Source organism: Elephas maximus, chromosome 21, assembly GCF_024166365.1.
Source record: "Elephas maximus indicus isolate mEleMax1 chromosome 21, mEleMax1 primary haplotype, whole genome shotgun sequence".
NCBI lineage: Eukaryota > Metazoa > Chordata > Mammalia > Proboscidea > Elephantidae > Elephas > Elephas maximus.
This window is the reverse complement of record NC_064839.1, coordinates 11,982,974-11,999,764: the sequence shown is the minus strand read 5'-3', so window position 1 is coordinate 11,999,764 and position 16,791 is coordinate 11,982,974. Positions and strand designations below refer to the sequence as shown.

The window sequence follows — 16,791 nt, the reverse complement described above, 5'->3', positions numbered from 1 at the left end:
CTATCACCCATGCCGGCATCTGGACCGGCGCACCAAGGAAGTTCCAAGGCAGGGCCCAACGGTAAGACTTCTGGCAGCTCGTTCCTTTCTGGGTGGGGGAAAACGTGAATTCCTAGGGCTCCAGGGGCCTGCGTTTGTCAAGGAGCTGGACGTCAGTGCTATCGTTACCAAGCAGATCAGTGAGGCGGCTAATGCTGGAATCAGGAGACATTTGCACTCGGCTATCAGAATGACATCATAAGTAAAGCAGCCTTCAGCCAGAAGCCCAAGGCTCCCCCAGAGCTGAGGCCAGAGGGCTGCCAGGGGCGCCCTCCTGCGACTCTCCAGGCTGAACACTGAGTCTCCTGCCTCTACCAGGCAGGGTAGTGGACCCACCGGCCATCAAGTTCCTCTGGCAGGCCAAACAGGAATTGGGGTTACACTCCCCACTCCCTCAACAAGCAAATGAACTTTCCCTCAAGGTTCTGATCACTGTAAATAATAATAGATTGTGTGCATTTTTAATAAAAATTGGGATTCTGTAAAACCACTTTCCCCGCCTGGCAAGGATTGGCATTTTCTGAATTTTCATGTTTGGGTCTAGAATTTATGGCATTGTCAACAGACTTGTCAATTTCTCGGTGACCCAGCAGTCTTTAGCAAGAAGCTCTACACTCTCTTCTTCCAGCAATAGAAATTGATGATGCTAGAGGAGAGGGGCAGCTAAAGGAAAAGCTGTTTCTACTCTTGTTTTGGTGGCTTTTCTTTCTTTTTAAAGCACAGCCAGTCACACACACACACACACACACACACACACACACGGCCAGAAACACAAACCTTAGAATAACAGAGGAGACATTTAGCAACGAGCTGCATCCGCGGCACGGCGTGAAGAGCAGCCAGCCCTGCTCGCTCGCGGCTTTGCCCTCCAAGGCGGCGGCAGGGACCAACTACCGGTTCCAGACCCGAGATGCCCAATTCCGCCCCGCCCCAAAGATTGCCTCCCGAGTCTCGCTACAGGTACACGCGTGACCCAAACACCTCACCTGGCCTGAAAAGTAAAGAAACTGAGAAAAAAAGTTGTGCGAGCAGCCAGCCAGGCAGCCTGGGAGCCCGCGTCTGCAGTCAAACCCGGCGCGGGAGAGCAGCCCTGGCCCGGAGGCCGGCCCGGCCGCGCGCGGCTCCCGGACGCCTCGCTCGCCGGCTTTGCGCTCTAACCTCGGGGCGCGCCGAGCCCACCGCAGGGCACTTACTTGGCACTCGCTTTTGAGCGTTCAGGTCGTCGCGGTTTTCACTTGGGTTTTCAAACAAGTTTCGGAGAGGAAGAAGGAGGCCCCCCCAAAAAAATCCAATTATGCAAATAAGCTCCGGACTGGGTGGCGCGCGTTGGATCCGGCGCGGCTACTGTAGGAGTTCTCGGAGCAGCCTTAGGTCGGGCAGATTTATGGGGGCGCGTCACCGCTACGCCAGGTCCCACCACCGGAGCATCTCGAAGTTAATTAAAGCGGTAATGTCCACTGTCCCGGCGACCCTCCTTGCGCAGGTTTACAGTTTCACCATCAAACCCGACCTGGCGGGGGCGGGGGCGCTCTCTCCCACGCCTTTCTTTCTTCCACTTCGTGCTCCCCCCTTTTTCCTCTCTTTCTCGCCCCCCTTTTTCCGCTCTTTCGTCCCTTTAGGTCGTCTGCCTTGCACTCGGTGAACAATGAACAAAGATGTGAGTGAGCGATGGGAAAGGATCGCCCCCCTCCACCCCAGCAGTGAGCAAAGCCGGTCTTAAAGTCAAAATCCAGTTGCTGATATCAGACTGGAAAGAAAACAGTGCATTCCGGGTCTAACCTCCCCCCAGCCCCGCCCCACCCCCACCCACATACTTAAAATCACGCACAAACCACCCCAAGTTCACCTAAGCCTTGGCTGGGGGCGAGGGCGCCAAGGCCAGGGCGCGCGGGGTTGCCCAACTGGCCAGGGACACTGGGGACGGGGGCGGCGCGGCGCGCACTCGGGCCACGCTCGCTTCCCGCGCCCCTCCCCTGCCTGCCCCACCAGCCCCCTCCCGGGTCTACACCGGCCAGCCGGGCCTGGCAGCCCGCTCGGGCTGCCGGCGGCTGGATGCGCTCAGCAAACGCGGCCCCTGTCGGATTTCTGCTAAACTGCACGGCGGCGGCGGCCGCCAGGAGAAGGCGCAGGAGGCACCGGCGGCCGGCACCGCGCGCGCACTCACCCGCCGGGCCCGCTGGCCCTTAGCCCGGGGCCGCCGGCTCACCCCCGCGCGCACCCCGGCTTCCCCGCCCGCGCCCCCGACCCAGCGGGCACCCCAGCGCCGCAGGCCAAGACGCCGCGCAGCCGCCGTGTTTTCTGCTAAAGTGAAAACGAAGGCGGCTGACAAATCACGTCTCCACCGAGTCACCCGTTAGACACAACAATATCCGGCAAACAAAACCCGGCCGCGACTGAGGCCGGCGCCCGCGGCTAGGACACCGCCCTGGCCCTCGGCGACATCCAGCCCCCTACTACTACCCCCGCCGGCCCCAACCTCCCCCCAAGTGAACATGGCAGTCCTCTACCTAACTTGGGGGGTCGTGGACGTGTTCGCCAAGAGGCGGACAGTAGGATCGACTCACAAAACAAGTGAAAAGGGGGCGGGGGGAAACTAAACTTTCCACCTGTCCCCAAAGAAAGCCCTGCGGAGTTTCCTCGAAGAGTTCAAGGGAAGGGGGCTCGGCTCTCCCTCTGCCCCCCGCCTCCCCTTTCTTCCTTTTTTCTAACTTTGTGGCGCCTGCGTTTCCACCTTCCCTCACTTCACATACGTCCATCTATATAGGGCTATCTGTATTTTAAATTATTTGCAAAACTGCAACAGATGGGCGCGTCGAGATCTGGACACTTTCCTACTCATCATCAAAGAAATGCTTCCCCCCTTTTCTTTTTTTCTTTCTTTTTTTTTTTTTTTTTTTTGCCTAAAATACATCCCGAGTCACGCCTACGATATTTTTCTTCAATTCTTCATCTCCGAAAAATAATGTTTTGAAGCAAACAGAACGGTTTATCAGCAAAGATCATTCTGTCTCCAGTCCTCCATCAGAGCTGGGGAGGGATGTCCAGCCCCCCGTTACACTCTCCTAGGCGTCCCCCCGACTTCTCCCTCTCCCCCGCCTTCCAGCGCCCCCCACGCCCGCACTTCCTCGCTCTGATTGGCCTCACATTCCAGCCCAGGGCTGGCCGGCTCGGCTCCCTCCTTAACCTGTTACTTTTTCTTTCTTTCTTTTTTTAAAATCTTTGGGCCCGCTTGGCCTCAGGGCCCGGGCTGGGCCGGGACAGGTGCTGCGGGTGCCACCCGAGCTTGCAGACACCACGGCGTGCCTGGGGTCGTAGGTTCGGACCCCGGTGCCCCGGCCCAGCCGAGTCCCCGGCCTCGGCCTCGCCGGCTCCGGGGGCACAGAAGGCCGGCGAAAGCACAAAATGGCAGGTCTCAGAGGCCCTCGGCTCCCGCAAGTTAGACACATTTTAGCATCAACTAACTTTGATTTAGAAAAATATACGTGGTTACAAATTACCCTCTTCTCTGTCCCCGGCGGCGGGGCCGGAATCCCGCAGCGAGGGGCGGGGGTGAAAGGGAGCGAGGGGAGCCCGTGTCGCCCGCAGAGCAGCAAACGGGGAAAGTCACTCCGGCAGAAGTTTCCGCGGCCGCGGCCCCCTCCCCGCCGCTCCCCGCGGCCCCTCGGAAAGTTTCCCGGGGCCTGCGAGCGGCGGGGGGCAGGCGGGCGAGCGCGCGGGGGGCGCCGGCGGGGCCCGAGCATGCGCCCCGGCCGCCCGTGCGCCCTGCGCGCAGCCCGGCGCCCGCTTTTCAAAGTAACGGTCCCGGGACTGCGGGCGGGGGAGGCGGCTGCCCGGCGCGGGGCCCGCTCGCCGCCGAAGTTCCCGAGCGCCATGCGATGCCCCGGCGCCGCTGCTTTCTCGGCTTTCCTCCTCTTCTTCCTCCCGCTGACAGCTTCTCTCGCCAACGTCACAGCCACGGATATTTAATTAGACCGTATTTTTTAATCGTGATGGGGCGAGAAGGAGCCGGGCGGCAGGCCTGGTCGAGATGGGAGGGGGGAGGAGGCCACGCCAAGAGTCCAAACTCACTTTGCCACCTCCGGGGCGCCGGGGCCACCCCCCCTACCCGCCGCGCCCCCGGGTGCCCCCCCACGGAGCGCCGCGCCCCACCATCCCCCCCCCACCTTTGTTTTCCTTACCTTAAACATTGAAACGCGGGCGTCGGGAGCAAACTCGGGCACGTAAACGGAGCGTTGTAAAAGATTGTGTTCAATGAATAATGAAACATGTCCACATGATTGACTTGATCATTTTCCGGGGCTGAGGGGGGACGGGCGCCCGGCTCCAGCGCCTCGCTCGCCCACTCGGCAGAGCCCTGCGAACTGTTCCCAGCCCAGCCGGGGCAGGGCGGGCTCGGTTTTCATCTGCCTCTTTGCAGAATCGCCCCGTTCATTGATACTCATCACCCAGCCCCAACAGACATCCTCGTCCCCGGCTCGGCCTCCCCCTATCTGGTAGGTGAAATGCATTGTACCATTAAAAACGCTCTCCATTGTCGCCTGGCATCATTCACAGCAACTAGATAGGTCTTGCGGCATTTAGCTTTGATGAGCCAGAGACTGAACCCTTGATATAATAATCTACAAAGAATGGTGTGTGATCGTCCATTTTTTCTCTGTCTAGCAACTAAGAAACCATTTAACACAGCGCAGCTTGCTTCTGACCTTGAGCTCATGTAAACACACTTATTAAAATCTATCTATTCTCCAAGAGCTACATTCTGATTGTCAGACTCGTTACTGAGACATATATCAGCCCCTTCGCCTGTCACTACTTTGCATTCCTGCCTTTGACTAAAGAATTTTTTATCCAGCCGAGAGGGAGAGAGATTGCCACGGAGAGAGAGGAGAGAGAAACGGAAAAGGGTAGAGGGGACCGCGTAATTCTTACCTGCTCCTGAAACTATTTAAAGTCTGTTTCTTTTCTGGGGGGTGGGGGGGAAAAAAACTCCCGGGTGAATCTCCGTGGACCGCGGGACGCGGAGAAATCAGTCACAGCCCGGGCGTTTAAGGGAGTCATCAGCGATCAAATGACGTTGATCCGCGCTGTAACCTTGTGGCGTATTTAATGTAAATAAGGCAGTTATGTTGCCAATCGCCGCCGCGATACAAACGCCGAGAGGTCCTCAGCCTCGCCTCCCGCGCCTGCCATTAGAGGCGACTTTATTTACAGACACTATTTAGGAGATCATGATCATTCTAAAACAATAGTAGTGCCAAATGATTATGAAAATATGATTTTAATTAATCACGTAGTAGGCAAGGAAATTAGCATACGGTAATTAAACTTCAAGAAAAACGTCACGCAGGTTCTCTGCCTTATGGGTCCAGAATAATCAGGCGGTGGGCTCCAGGACTTAATTATCAAACAAAATAACTTTTTTAAGGCAACTTTGCAAGGTTAGTCCTCAAAGCAGACGTTTTGTTACAAAATGTAGGGCTAGGTAACCAGGCGGGGGTGCGAATGGTGCGCGAGGTTGGGTTTCTGTGAAGCAAGGAAGAGGGGGAAGAAGGGGGAAAAGCTGAATAATGGAATTATGGATTCTCTGTCCTGGAGTTGACAAAAGCTGGTGCCTCAAAAGCCTCTTTGTTATGGGATTATATAATGATCCTGGTGTCATTATGGGGGAAAAAAAGATTCAGTAATAATAATAAAAGAAGTATCCAGATACACCAATGAGGAGCTTGTTTTAAAGAAAAAGCTCGCATGTGACATTGGGGCTCGTTAATAGCAGAAAGGCAGCATCCAAAAGAGTTGACAAATAAAAAAAGAGAGAGAGAGGGAGGAAGGGAGGGAGGGAGGGAGGGAGAGGAAGAGCAGAGGAGGGAAGGGGGGAGGGAGAGAGGCCTGTGTTGTGGGTGATTAAGAAGCGACGGAGACAGATTGATTATTTAGAACGCCGAGCCACAGGGACACTTAAAACATTGATTCAGGTAAGACTTGTTCCAGCCTGCCCGAACTGAGTTTCCCCAAGATGACTGGCGGGTTTCAAGCCAGGGCACTACCATACAGAAACAGCAAAGATACAGAGAAAGCACGCCACAGTGTCCCAATCATCACCCCCCTCCAGCGGAAGGGGCCGCTCAGCTGCAAAGCACCCGAGTGGGGCGCGGGGCAGACAACTTCGAGCGGAGAGGAGCGACGGGGGCGTCCGCACCTACGCGACCCGGCTGCCTCGGGCACTCGGGCCTTGGCCCTTCTCTGCCGGTGGTCCGCTCCCCAGGTTCGCCGTCGAGGGATACCGATGCCAGGCCTGGTCACCTTGCCCGCACCCTCGCACCCTACCCCTCGGGAACCCAGCTCTCTCTCTCTCTCTCCCTGTCCCTCTATTTCTCCTTACGACAGGAATTTGGGGGAGTGGGGAAAGAACCAGTTTTCCTCCACAAGCTAGTTCTGTGCGATTCTTAAAGTCTGCTGAAATCTATTCAGTGTTTTTTTTTTTTTTTAAATCCTTTGCCTACCCGAAAAAGTTTAGGAATTCACTCCGCATTTCCCAATCTGATGTGTCTGAAATTCTCTTTGAACAAATTCCAAAATGCAAGTATTTTTTTTCTTGTATAGAAATTAGCATCGCAATTACATCAATGATATCACTATCTCTATGGGAATGATAGCCTGAGCAGTGGGGTGTTCTTTATCTCAATTCTTCGTGGATCAACTGATTATACTTTGTCGTCTTTTGAACCTGTTATTTTAAGTCAAGTGATTCTTTATAAGTGACAAAGAGGCGAGCAGGGTCGATCAGGTCGAAAGGAAGTGGTCATATGGACTTGGAGAAAAGGCAATTTCTCCCCTAGAGAAAAGGGGTGCTGCTCGCCTTTAACCCTCGAGCCGCCGGCCCCGCCTGGGCCATGGGAGGCACTGAGCAGGGCCGAGAGTCCTGGCATCGCGCTGGGGCCCTGGGCAGGGCTCAGACGGGATGGGCCTGGACGGTGGCTGCCAGGCCGGGGCGCCCCTTCCTGGCCGGGAGGCCAGAGGCCCCCGCGGCCCTCCCAGGCCATGCGTCTTGGGGAGGGTCGCGCTCCGGGAGGCCTGCGGGACTTCGGCTGGTGAGTACCGCTGCTTCCAGGCCTCCGAGGTTTTGTGCGCCCCGGCGGCCCGGGCAATAACTGCCCAGGACCGGGAGGCGGTGCCCCAGGGCCTGAGCCCTGCGGGCACATCTGGCAAGGGGTTCGCTAACGCCCCCTGTCGGCGCCCGTGAGCTCTGCGTTCCCGGACGACTCCTTACACGCTGCTTTTGGCCTGCGTCTGCCAGGGGTGGGAGTAAAGGGGGGCGGGTAGAGGGCGCTGGATGATGGCCCGAGGCCTGTCGTACTCTTCAGGCCTAAACTTGGCGCCTTCCTGCTTCCCACAAAATCAGGGAATTTCCCCCATAGACTCCGCCCACCCACGAACCCCATCCCGCCCTCCCAGCGTGGTTTGCGGCCACTTCCACAATTCACGGCTCTGCGATCCTTTTTCTTTTGGCCGAGATTTCTCGGTTTCCCCACCCTTCTTCTCCTGGCTCTGACCCTGCCCCGAAGGCCCACTGACTGCGTCAGCTCTTCGGGTATTTCTCACTGTCCCTGCCTGGCCAGGGCTGGACCCTGTGCTTCAAAAGGCACCCAATCCCTGCATCAGGGAGTCCTACCCCCACCAATTGTCACAGCCCTCTTGATAGACACCCACTACAGGCCACTGCCGGTCCACTCCTGCAGCATCTTATTTAAGGTAGCTCGGCCACAACTGACACCCACTGCCCTAGTAGATTCCGACTCCTAGCGACCCTATAGGACAGAGTAGAACTGCCCCATGGGGTTTCCAAGGCTGTAAATCTCTTCGGAAGCAGACAGCCACATCTTTCTCCCGCAGGGCAGCTGGTGGGTTCCAACCGCTGAATTTCTTCGGGTCAGCAGTCCAGCTGCTTAACCACTGGGCAACCAGGGCTCCTTAAGGTAGCTCCAGCCTTTTGATTTCTTGAATCTGATGAACGCCATTCAGAGCCATTCAGAAAGAATCAGGTGAGTGATAGCTGTGGATGAAAATCAAGACGGAGGTATCATCTCTCTTTGGTAACTCCTAGACCAGCTGGGAAGCCATGTGTGGGGGGAGCTGCATAGCGCTTGGAACCATATCAAACAAACAGCAAAGAAAGTAGAGTAGAACTGCACTCCAAAGGATTTTCATGGCTGTGACATTTCAAAAGCAGATCACCAGGACTTTCTTCTGAGGTGCCTCTTGGTCTTTTCAAATTGCCAACCTTTCAGTTAGTAGTCGTCACATGCCTGTTTGTGCCACTCAGGGACTGCTGGAGTCCTATCAGCACCCTTGTAGTAAGTGCCTGGCTTTTCCAGGTGACTACTTTGAAAGTAATACTTTCCGACTAATGGGTTCATCCTGATCTCTTTCATAAGGTTCTCAGAAGTGACTATGACTCATGAAGTGCTCCCATGCCACTCCTTTGGAGTTGCACTTCCCATCACAACGGTCCTCCTTTTGTTTTCACGTCTATCTTGCTCTTCTTTCCCCCTCATTCTCCTCTGCTCATCATAACTCTGCTTCCCCAGTAGTATCAACATGTTTAAAAAAAAATAGCCGTTAAGATGGCCATCACCTATGACCACAGAGTGAAGGCCCACAGAGGAAGGTGCGCTGAGAGGGCTGCTTCTGCTCTGGAGCAGGTCAGTGGTCAAGGGACACTTGTGAGTAGAGAGCACCCTTCCCCCCAGCCTGGACCTCAGTTCCCCACTCTCCTGCACAGATAGCCTCCAATGACCTGTAAAGCTCCTTTGATCTCTGGGAGTCAGTGGTTCTAGAAAAACGGTGGCACTTTCAGGATGTTCAAGGAGAGGAAAGACGCTGAGAGACCTGTAGAGGGGCACGTGTCAGGGAGGGAACAGGTCTGGATGCCTTTGGGGACACATCTGGCTTTGGAGAGTCCTCCTTGATTTCAGGTGGCTCAAAAGACCGTCTCCTCTGACTCCTTTACTCAGCCCAAGTTCACTTGGGCTTCCACAGTGAGGTCTCCTACTTTTGAATAAAGGGCTTTGTCTGCTGCTGAGGCGCTGAGTCCCTCCCCACGGAGGCGAAGGAGAAGCTTTCTCACTCATGGACATCGAAGTATGAATTGGCTTACAGACTCCCCTGATGGCAGGATTCGGAGGCTGTGCCTTCAGAGTGGAAGAAATTGGGGAGAACCTGACCTACTTGGCTATTCTGCCATGAACTGTTGGTCCCTGGCCATGGAAGCTCCTGGGAGAAGGCCAGTCAGGCTAAGGCTTTCCCTCCTTCCACCATCCCCTTTAAAGGCCTAGAGTGCACTGTCCCAGAAGCCCCATAAAAGGCCGTACACCAATTCTGGCATTTCTAACAGAAGGAGGATGCTGGAAGTCAGTATAGTAGCATTCATTGTCTCCACAACACCTCTGTCTTCCAGCAACAACACCTACCTTCTCTTTCCCACTCTGAGGACATCTGGGTGGGGCGCCTATCTCAGGTTCCAGCCAATCAGTGCATCACAGCTCTCTAAAACTGTGATTGGTTCAGGGATAGGCATGTGACCTAAGCTGGTCCAATCAGAGTGAAACTTGGAGTTTTGTTTTATTTTTGGTATAAGCCAAGTGGAGAGGTTGAGTGGCTGGCTCACTGTAATCTCCATCTTCACACCAGGAGAGGAGGCAGGGAGCTTGTGGAGGTCACCAAGAGGAGAGTGAGTGAGGATGATGTCAGTACAGCAGATGGCAGAGCAGAGAAATGGAGAAATGTCCCCACTTGTGTTGTTTGAGCCCTTAATCTAGCCACACCTGCAGCCAGCTCCATCCCGATCAATCTCCTTTGTTAAACTAATTCAGTTTGCTCTGAGTTTTCTGTCACTTGCTACAAAATGAGCCCACATGTACTCAGCACTTGACAGAAATAGGAATGCCATGGCCAGGGACTAGACAGTTCAAAAATATGGCTGAAGCAAGCATGACCCCAAAAGCAAAGCATGGCTCCCAAAGAACATGCCAGAATTCTCAAGAGCAAGAAGTACTTGCACAGATAACGGGAAATCTCACAAAAGCCTAAGATTGTCCTTAAAGCTACAAGTGGGCCTTGCTTTGCATAATAAATAACCCAGCAAAGACGTTTGTAAACTTAATTTTCATAAACTGAATCTGAGTTACTGCACCGGGAGAGCTAGTTATTTAAGGCCTCTCAACATACAACATCTTTTGGAACGTGATTGGTCATGTTCTGAAGTAACAAATGAATGGTAATTTATTAGTAATTTTGATGTTTCTACATCACATTGTAAAGCAGGACCAAGCTGCTGTCTTTTTATAAGTTAAACAAAGGCCAAGAAAACGGGCTAAACCCTAGTAGCTACAACTCTGTATTCCGCTCCTTAGCTAGACTGTGGAGCTGGAATGTCCTGGATAGATCCTGGGGCATCAGCTCCAAGCCATGTGGCTGTAAGCAATGGCTGTGGTGAATTCTGAGAGGTCTGAGGAGGAGAAGGCCACGAAGCTGGTGGATTTTCTGGCCTTTGCTGCATTTGCCTGCCTGGGGGAGGGAGGGGTCAATTATGTCACCCATAATAAGTTTGACTTTCAGGGAGCTTTTGAGACTATAAACTGAAACAAAATATCAAGTTATGAAAAGCAACCATTGGTGCAGATTCAGGAGCTAATTTTCTTAAGATGTTTCTGCCTTGAACACTCCCTTCCCATGCTGTGGAGCCCCGGTGGCGCAGTGGTTAAGAGCTTCACTACTAACCAAAAGGTCGGCAGTTCAAATCCACCAGCTGCTCCTTGGAAACCCTATGGGGCAGTTCTACTCTGTCCTACAGGGTCGCTATGAGTCAGAATCGACTAGATAACAAGAGGTTTGGTTTTTTGGTCACATCCTGTGAATGTATCTCCCTGGCCCTGCATTTCCAAAGTTCCCATCTGTAGCTCTGATTTTACCTTGGAAGGAGGTGCAAATTCTGTTTGCCACTAAAAACAAAAAGGACCAAATATTAGGAAAATATCATTTTTCAGAAAATGTTATCAGCCAGCCAGCGTTTGGCTCACAGGTGGAACCTGGTCCATATGAGTTGGGAAAAAAATACCCCAGGAGGCCTTTCGCTGGAGTGAATACTGAGAGTTAGCACCCTCCAGGCGGCATTTCTCTACAAGGAAGCAGCTGGGAAACAAATGAGAATAACAGGAAAAAAAGAGAGAGAGAGAGAATCAGTTGACTTTAACCGATACCTGAGAGCACAGGGCTTCAGAACCACCTCCCATGGTGAGCTTTCCACAGACCTGCCCAGGGCATAGACCACGGCGCTTAGGGTAGGTGATGGGCCCTGGGAGACAGGACCAGTTCCCAGGGTGAGGCTTCCATTGGCTGTTCAGGGCACAGACCATGGACTCAGGGTGGGTGGGGGGCCAGAAGGGCTAGGTGGTTGGACTTGCCTCATCACTATAGAGACTTCGTTTTAAATTCTGATTCCACCAAAAAAAGGAGCTACTTCTCATGAATCTTGGGGAACTAGAAAGAGAAGATGGGTGGGGGGAGCACTTGTGCTGAAGGTCAGGTATGTGTGTTGATGGTGCCAGACTCCAAGAAAGAAACAAAGGTGAATCAGATGCCAGGGTGGGGGCTGTGACTAATTGGAGAGGCTCTGGGTCTGGGTGTGCCTTTGCACCCAGGGCTCTTGAGGGCCTCCAGGTCCCCTAGGCTTCCTAGACATGGGGTCGGCTGGTGGAGCAGAGACTGGGGATCTGGCACCAGAAGCCGTGGAAGGCAAGTGTGGAACCCCACTGGACAAATCTGACCATTTGAGTGAGCATTCGAGCCACAGTTATGTCCACCCCAGCTCACCCAGTCCTCCTCTAGCTCAGGATTCTCCAAGGTTTTGCTGGTGGGAGCCCCCATCCTACCCAAGTCTGGGAGCTTCCAGAAGGCAGACACCTAGCCTGATTTATCACTAGACCCCAGGCTGAGCCCAGCACCTGGCACAGTGCAGGGCATTAGGAAATGTTGATGAAACTAATCAAGGAATTAATGAATCATACATAACTAACACTCAAATAATTCGTACAGTATGCCAGGCACTGTTTTAAACAATTTACCTTTATTGACTAATTGAATGAGTGAATGAATGAATGAACAGTGTTTGCTTAAAATGTGCTGCCAACACAGGTGTTCCTGGGTGGTGAAAACAGTTTTCAATCAACTACTGACAAAAAGGTTGGTGGTTCGAACCTACTCAGAAGTGCCTGGGAAGAAAGGCCTGGCAACCTGCTTTGGACAGGTCATAGCCATGAAAACCCTACGGAGCCATTCTACTTACTCTGCTGTATCTATGTATGTGTGTATATATAGCCATCACTAGAAAGAGTGGCAACTTTTAAAACTTCATGGTTGTTTTCTGTTATAAAGTAATCCTTGATGCATATTGAAGAAAAATTAGAAAATGTAGAAATGTACCAAGAAGATGATCCTATCTCCCTTAACCTCACCCTGTTAGCCTTTGGTGTTTTTGCTTCCAGGCATTTTTCTGTGCGTATCTGTTATTTCTGACAAACTTTGGATCACTGTAGGAACAGTTTTGTGTCCTGCTTTTATCCTCTAGCCTGGTAAAAAAAATGAGCCATTTCTCCATATTGTTAAATACCCTTTGAAAACATGATTTTATGTCTACATAATGTTCCATCAAATGGATACATCATTTATTTAAACAATCTCTTACTTTGAAATATTTAAGTTTGGGAACATTTAAATTGTTTGCAATTGTTTCTAATTTTTTGTTCCCTCAACAGCCTTGCAGTGAGCACTTTCATGGGGAAACCTTGCTTGCACCTCTGCTTCGGTTCTTAGGTTCAGCTAATAGAGGTGAAATTACTGGGTCAGCGAGTGTGGAGGTGGCTTTTGAAGATCCTGATGGGCACTGGCAACTTTCTTTCCAAAAAGGCTGCCCCACATTGCACACCCCCCATTCACGTGTCTGCCTACCTTTTGCCCATTTATGCACTGGGGGCTTCGGGGCTTACATTACAGACTTGGAGGACAATGGTAGCCTTTAGGCAGTCACATTTGCTGCAGTAAGGTGGCTTTCTATTTCTAATGGTGGTCTGAAATTTTCAACAGGTTCCCGTGGCCCCAAGCCCCAGCCCTCAGCTCTAGGGAACTTCTAGTCCCCAGCAGGGAACAAACAGAACTTTATTGACTTTAAAGGAAAGATTGTTTCTCTTTGCTTTGGCTTCTTGGATGGGTTGTGCGCTCAGGGGAGGGAAGTCCCCAGGCGGTAGCGGAGTCATTGCAGGTGGCTGGCCCTCCTCTCCTGCCTGCTGCCCTGCCAGATCTTCCAACTGTTCTTGCCTTTGGTGGTGATTTGCTTACTGCTCCAGAGGAGATGGGGGCAGGGGCGGGGGTGGGGGAGCACCATACAGCGGTTAAGAGCACAGGTTCTGGGACCAGTCCTAGGTCTGCCACTTTCAAGATGTGTTACCTTAGGCCAGTCACTGAACTCCTCTGTGCCTGAACCCCTACATCTGAAAAGTGAGCACCTACCTCAGGGGCTTGTTTGGAAAACTCGATGAGTTAGTGCTTAATATAAACCCTCACACAGCGCAAGGATTTACTTCTTCTCATCAGTGATGTCAAGTGTTATGTTTCATTAAATGAGAATGACCATAGGACTTAAAATGCGCCCACACTAACTAGTTTATCGGAGTCCCTGGGTGATGAAGTTAACAGAGAGGTTAGAGGTTCGAGTCCACATGGAGATGCCTTGGAAGAAAGGCCTGGCAATCTACTTCTGAACTGTCTGCCACTGAAAATCCTACTGGAGCCCAGATCTTCTCTGACACGCACGGGCTCGCCATGAGTTGAAATCGACTTGATGGCAACTGGGTAACTAGTTTAGTGGCTCAGGGCTATACAGACACTGTAGCAGTGTCGGAGCTCCCAGTGTGGGCTAGGAGCCAGGACACTCCACCCCGTACCTGGCCGTGGGAAAAGTCTACCAGCCACAGCCCCAGCCTCCTTGTGAGCAGCTCTTTCTGCAGGTGACATCCACTCACTCTTAACACCAACTCAGAAGCCCGTCCATAGCGTCCAGAGACTTCCTGTTGATGTCTGATTGTCCAGGATGGTCGTATTCCACATGCCTCATCCAGTACCTTCACCCCATCTTCCCAAAACTCCACCAAGCCCTTGCCACAAATGGCTTTCTAGTCCGGCTGAATCTTGAACCCACTCACACACCCAGGGTGGGTTCCTTCTCTTTTGCAATGGCTATTTGCAGGTCACATGTTTTCAAAGGAAAGCTTTACTTTGTGGCTACACGTAACCTGGCCCGATTCTTGCCCTTTGCCTCTCTTCTCTAACATCTGTGGAATGCCTGGTGGGCCATGGGCGGGTGGTTTATGAATTACTTATTCATCTTTTTACGAGTGTAGAGGCAAAGTAGGCCTTCCTGATGTTGACTGGTGGAAATACAGTTGCTAGTTAAGGAAAGTCCAGTTTTCCAGCGGCGCTGATCAACAGAATCCCTAGCGTAAGAGTCAGGTTACAGCTGCACCCCCCTGAACACACCAACCTCCACGGTGCCACCTTTACAAGCAGCTGCCTGCGACTCAGGCTGTGATACCCACGCTATGAATTGCTCAGCATGAAATCCACCCAGACACCCCACAAAGCCAAGTACAACTTTTTGAGCCAAGGGCCGGCAAGTCAACACCCTGGGATGTTTCTGTTTAAAGCCTGCCTGGCCTTTATGACGAGCACTATGAAAAAGTGAGAGTTTCTGATAATAGAAGGCTCACTTCCATCCTTTAAAAGTGCCAGGCCCAATGGAAAGCACCAAGAGAAAGAGGGCAGGACAAACGTGTCACCCGCTGAGTGGCTGCAATGCATGACAACTACAGAGCTGAACACCCAGAGAAACCCAAGCTAAGACAAAACGTTTGCCAAATGGATACTGTCACCGGCTTTCCCACCGTGTTCCAGAATACGTTGTTTCATTACAAAATGCAGCACGTCAGAACAGGTATTCCGGGAGCTAATTCCTAGTGGAGAGCCTTTTTTTTTTTTTTTTTAAGATTACTTGTAAGGATGCAAGCTTGCACCTGTGAGGATTAAAACAAGCCCAATGGAGGGTTTTAAAGGTGAAATTAACAACACGAGCCCTTGGCACTGTGATGTCCTCACTGGTCAGCCAGAGGGGCTTTGCTGAGGGAGGAAGCCGTGGAGGGGCTGCTGCCCTTTTGACTTCCAGCCTTAGGTGGTGCCTGCATGCAGAGCGTTTGGGTGAGAAGTGTTGGCTGATGACCTGGACATCGTGAAGGAGGAAAGGCTGGGATTTGCACAAGGGTCCTGCAGGTGCAGGGTAGGGTGACAGGCAGCAGCCACAACCCAGAAGGACACAGCATGCTTCGTGTGGCACGTTCCTAGCTCTGGACCAGGCTCTATGAGGACAAGGAGGGTGGTAAAGTTGGGGCTCAGGCCTTAACCTTGGCAGAGGACACGGTGCCTTCTCCCCAGTTCTGCATCCACCGTGCACAGCTCAGCCTGACTTCCAGCATTACATCGGGAGTTCACCAACGGCAGTGGTGGGTCTTCTCTTCAGTGCATCTGTGGCGCTGAGCTCAGGCTGCTACATCTCAGGGACGTGGACGTGGCTCCTAAATGAGTGAGTGAATTACCTGGTGTGGATACTTTGCACTAGAATACTACTTCCATGTCCCACAAAATGCTAGTGTTAGGTGAAAGGAAGTGGGGGCATTGGTGCTCCATTGGTAGAATTCTTGCCTTCCTTGTGGGAGACCTGGGTTCGTTTCCAGGCTAGAGTACCTCATGCATAGGAACCACCCTTCTGTCAGTGGAAGCTTGCATGTTGCAATGATAATGAGCAGGCTTCAACGAAGCTCCCAGACTAAGATGGACTAGAAAGAAAAGTCTGTAGACCTACTTCTGAAAATTAGTCAATGAAAACCCTATGGATCACAACCGTCTAAACCATTGGTAATGGGGTCACCATGAGTCGGGCTGACTTGATGGCAGCCACCACCAACAACATGTGAAAGAAAAGGGTTTTATAATTTGAGAAACTCTCCACTGATAAAAGTTATTTGATTAATTTGACAGCATAGTCTGAAAGCAAAAGAGCAGGGTACAAAATTTTGTTTACAACATGATCCCTATTTTATAAACACACACACGTAAATGTACTCTTACCTAAGGCAAGCGTGTGCACTGAGAATGAACCAGAGGGCATTACCACCAACGTGTGGATGAATTTCCTTGCAGCCTTTTTTCTATGCCTTTACGATCCATACATGTTTGTTACTTATATATTATGCAAAGAACAAACCAAGGGCTGGGAGGAAATTCACCCACATATTCATGGTAATTCTGGATGGCGGGATTCTAGGTAATTTAACTTTTATTGCTGATAGATTCTGTGTTTTCTAAATTTCATATAATGGGCATATCAACAAATCTTTTACGTTGACAAAACGATCCACAGTACAGATTTGGAGAAGGGTGGAACAGTGGGAAATCTCTGGGGAGAGGGAGACACCTGCACCAGGTGTGCTGTGGACAAAGTTGTGAAGGACTCCCCACCAGCTGAGCCCTTGGGGTGGGGTGGGGTGGGGCTGGCCTGTTGAGTCTCTGGGTTCTCTGCTGCATACCAATACCAAGCACAGTCCAGCACCTAATAGAGCCCTGCAAGCCTGGGCAGCTTGTCCTTGGCATAGG

At 52.1% G+C, this 16,791-nt stretch overlaps 1 protein-coding gene across 5 annotated transcripts in view; it reads right to left on the bottom strand.

Annotated features, from left to right (window-relative positions):
* Positions 1-4,368, bottom strand: part of ZNF536 (zinc finger protein 536) — a 351,144-nt gene extending 346,776 nt beyond the window's left edge. For 3 of the 5 annotated variants that reach the window (XM_049863979.1, XM_049863975.1, XM_049863978.1), the window contains exon 1: positions 4,218-4,368. The gene's annotated coding sequence lies outside the window, so the exon portion shown is untranslated. Of the gene's footprint in view, positions 1-1,232; positions 1,736-3,536; positions 3,627-4,217 lie in introns of those variants that run through there. The other 2 variants (XM_049863976.1, XM_049863977.1) reach the window with 2 other exon arrangements.
* Positions 4,369-16,791: the final 12,423 nt, after the last annotated feature.